General features: G+C 37.8%; 1 non-coding gene across 1 annotated transcript; it reads left to right on the top strand.

Moving 5' to 3' along the window:
* Nucleotides 1-1,161: 1,161 nt before the first annotated feature.
* Nucleotides 1,162-1,267, top strand: LOC140835570 (small nucleolar RNA R71). Its single transcript, XR_012118894.1, has one exon. It is a non-coding gene; the product is annotated as a small nucleolar RNA R71 (small nucleolar RNA).
* The last annotated feature ends 3,347 nt before the right edge of the window (nt 1,268-4,614 follow it).

Genomic DNA, 4,614 nt, shown 5'->3' with positions numbered 1-4,614 from the left:
ATGAGCTACCGAAAAGAATATGCACCTTTTTGATATGAGTAGTACCAATCAAATCTTTTAAGCCCTCTTCAATTGTACAGTCCATTACATTGAACAGTCTCGGAATCCCTCTCATTCCCGTGTGTGTCGGTTCATTCATGTTCCCTCCATCTAGAAGCCTGCCAGGAGCCGCTCATTATCTGTGCAACTGATGGCATCGGCAATCACCCCCCGCTCTCTTCGGCCCTGGGCCTCACATCTAGTTTGGCCTTTTTTAATGCTGCAGGAAAAGGGGGAGGTATAACAATTTTAGGTTGTACAGTGGGTGCTGGTGTATAGTTAAAAAACTTACCTTTGGATGTTTCGTAATGCTCATCCAATTTTTGCGTTTTCTCTTTTTCTCTTGACTCTAAAACTTTCCCACTCTTCAACTCGATGGCCTTCACTTGATCTTTTGGATTTGTCTCTGTGTTACTTGGCAAGGTGCCCGGCTCTATACTTGCTATCATCTTGGCCAACTGCCCAATTTGATTCTCGAGCCCTTTTATCGATGCATCTTGGTTTTGAAGTCTAGTTTCAGTGGATGAAATAAACTTAGACATCATTTGCTCCAGGTTGGACTTCTCTTCTCTAGGAGGATCAGATCTATACATCGGTTGTTTCCCATATGGTTGTCCTCCTTGCGGTTGATTCTGACTGTTTTGACCATCCCATGAGAAGTTGGGATGTTGTCTCCATCCAGGGTTATATGTGTTTGAATATGGATCATTCCTTGGACGGTTGTGGACTCCCATTTGATTCACCGGTGCCTCATTTTGCACATAAAATGGATTGTCATCTTGACAGTCCTTCACATAGTGTTCCTCTCCACACTTTTCACAGAATATCTCTGGAAAGCTCATAGCCGTGCCACCCACATTCAAGCTGTCTAGTTTCCTGTTTAAAGCATCAAGTTGTGCAGTAATAGGAGAAAAATCAGTTACCTGGTGAATTCCTACACTCCTCCGCTGGTTGTTTCTTTCAGATTGAGGATGATAGCTGCTAGCAGGCATCTCCTCCAACAACTCATATCCTTCTTCCGTAGTTTTTCTCAACAAGTTTCCACAAGCAGCAGCATCTATCATAGTACGGTTAGGAGTAAGCAAACCATAATAAAATGTTTGAACGACTAACCCAAGTGGCAACTCGTGATGTGGGCATCTACGCACGAGATCTTTGAAGTGCTCCCATGCCTCATACAACGACTCCTGCTCGAATTGAGCAAAGGTGGTGATGTCTGCCCGAAGCTTCATGGTCTTAGATTGAGGAAAATATTTGATGAGAAACGCTTTCGCCATATCCTCCCATGTAGTGATTGAACCTACAGGCAAACAATTTAACCAAGGTTTAGCTTTATCACGCAAGGAGAATGTTAGAGTAGGTGCCCGTCGAGCCAAGTGTTGGCCGAGTATTCACAATGAAACTCTATGTATAAGCAATCTTTATTTTAATAATATTTGAAATTATTGTTTTGGCAAATCTTTATCTATATACCCATGCTAGTTGCATATATAAAGCCCTTGAATATACAAATAGTAGAAAGAATATGAGATGCTCATATGATGAGTATCATGAAACTAATATTTGGAATACAGTATAATCTAAACAGTTCCTAGTCGATTCAGCCGCCGCTAAGAAGGATATAGGCCGCTAGAGTTCGAGACTAGTATCTGCGATGTGAGTACCATGTTTCATTGGTAGGGGACATTGAGATGTCCGAGCATGCAAATAGGTGTTCCTGGTAGAGTGCACTGAACAACCCTCCATAAAAGGACTTTCCAAGTGGTTCTCATTTATCGACTGGAAACGTCCTGGTTTATGGTTGTACACCATTAGTCCTTATGACCCGGGACAACATTGAGACTCTATGTGCTAGCATTACACTTTGACTTGTTTACCGACTCTCAAGGGGTCATCAGGTGGCAAGGTTGGGTGTTTTGTCGAAACATATAGGAGTCGATGCATTGTAGTCGGGGATTCACCGCTTACCTTCGGGTATGGATATCCTATGTGTTCTCATGTATGTATAGGTTGAAATCTCTGATTAGAGTATGGTGGTAATTATGAAAGGGGTTTCATAGATTACACCATCGATGCAACTACGACATGACACATAGTATCGATTCATTGACAAATCTCGATAAACCAATGGTTGTCGAATCGATCGGGATATATGAGTTGAAGGGATTGTACTGTACGCTAACCATAATTGAATGGTTCTTGCAGGCACTATCATTTGATACCTAGGGAATCATGTAAGCGATGCTGCTAGGCGTTTAACATGATTGGTTGGGTACTATCAGACTTGAGTTCTGACGTTCTTGTTATCAAAGAGTTGATAAGTAAGAATGGAGCAATTGGGGTATGCTCATATAAGGACATGTTTAGTCCGAATCACATGGAGATGTGAACCCACAGCTAGTTGTATCAATGAACCATTGAGGGCCATACAAGTACTAGCTTTCTAGATCCCGTTGAGAAAAGAAATAGTTCAATGTGTTGAACGGGTTATAAAGGAGTTTATAAGCGTAAGGAAAATTAGAAGTATGACTTCTATAAAAGAGAAATTAGTTCCATATGTTGAACGGCTTATAAATGAGTTTATAAGCGTAAAGAAAAATAGAAGTATGACTTCTATGAGAGAAATGTAAATTTTAATTTATGGAAGTGTTTTTAAATTAAAAGTTGGCCAAGTGAATAATGTATTTGAAAATTGTGATTTTTATAAACATTATTATGGACTAAATTAAATTAATTCAAGTGTTGAATTAATTAAACACTAGTGGACCTAGTAGAGTCCAAATAATTTAATTAATTCAAGTGTTGAATTAATTAAATCATATTGAGTCTTGTAGAGCTCAATTTAAATAAATTATTTAACTAGTGGACTTGAGTAAATTCAAGTAATGTTTAATTAATCTAAAAAATGTTTGAGATAATTAAATTAAGTCCATGAGTTTTTAATTTGTTAAAAACCATATAATATATGCATGCATTAGAGGTGAAGGGTTAAAGACAACTTTTTCAAATATCAAGGCTTGGCATGCTACTTTTGCGTTTAGGTTTTTGCAAGTCCAAGACAAGTCTCCCTTCCCCCATTTTGAAGACACTGTGGCCGAAATATTCATAGGAATTCTCTCAAGTTTTCTCTCATTTTTGTGTTCTTCAATTGTTGGAGAAAGCACTCACTTCTCAAAGAAAAATCCTCTAAGTTTTCTAGTGCAAATTAAGAGGGGATCTACGTAGTTGGTGTTGGGCTTAATAGTTGAGCAAGGAGTGCTCAAAGGAAGCTTGAAGATAGTTTCTACCATTGAAGAGCTAAGGTGTTTACACCTTAGTTGGAGCCATACATCAATCCTTGTGATTGATAGGTACATACATTTCTTAACACACTGTGAATGTCATTTTGTGTTTGTTGTATTTGCTACACAAAATAATGAGGTGGCCGAAAATTTTCTTGTAAAAATTCGATTTTTAAACTTCCGTTGCGCTTCCGGTCACCGTAACTGATCCCCTTTCAAGTGGTATCCATGAAAAGACCTTGATTTTTTTTAATAATCTTAAATCATTAATCTATCTAGCTAGTGCGGAAACATAAAGGCCTTCGGGTGTGCACTGCAACACTCGATCGACTCAATCGTCACCACCTCCAAAATCATCAAATCCTGCATCATACAAACCTAGTGAGTCTAAAGACTCAACACGTTCTAAACATGGATAACAACTAATACATATACATACACATACCTTTAAAAATCATATTTTTATTTAAAATAATCTTTTGAACATAAATAAACCATTAAAAATCATTTAAGCATCATTAAATCATTTTAAAATAGCTTTAATCATCATCATAAATCATATATCATAAAAATCATTTTTATCATAAACTTTCAATCATATATCATTTTGGGTGAAGTTTGATCCTTGAAAGTGACTAGCTTTTATCCTTTGGTCGACTGCAGTCTTAGCTCCACATGGCCCACGGGGGTGTGCACTAGGCTCCACAATGGAAATACGATCGTCGGGGCTCCCTCGGGGGCCTTCTCCCATAGACGGGCTCCCTCTGGGGCCTTTTCCCATAAATGGGCTCCCTCTGGGGCCTTCTCCCGTAAATGGGCTCCCTCTGGGGTCTTTTCCCCTCACTCCATCCACACAAAAATGTAAGTTCACCGTCCTTAACATAAACGGATCTCCCACAAATTATATATCATATATAATAACTTTTGTCATAGTCAATTCACATCCCTCAAAATATTTTTCCTTTTCTTTAAAAATCATAAAATAAGACAGCTTTCCAAAAATAGCATTTTTGACAGTATAATTTTCACAGCTTTACCATAAATCGTAAAAATACATATTATCTTCAAAATCATCGTAAAAAATCATAAAATATCTTTTAACATGCGTTATGATCCTTCGGGACGCTGCCAAGCGTTTATTAAATTTCCTAAGTGTAAAAAGACTGTTTCCCTTGGACGTAAAAATTATCAAATTTATCTTTTTCTCACTTTTAATGACATGAGATTATTTTAAATAATTATTTAAGCCTACATGAATTTTCTCGTATTTTTATTTGGCATAATCGATGAATTT

The sequence above is a fragment of the Primulina eburnea genome, chromosome 6 (assembly GCF_022965805.1).
Source record: "Primulina eburnea isolate SZY01 chromosome 6, ASM2296580v1, whole genome shotgun sequence".
Lineage (NCBI taxonomy): Eukaryota > Viridiplantae > Streptophyta > Magnoliopsida > Lamiales > Gesneriaceae > Primulina > Primulina eburnea.
The sequence above is the reverse complement of the archived record's forward strand: the minus strand, read 5'-3'. Positions and strand labels throughout refer to the sequence as shown.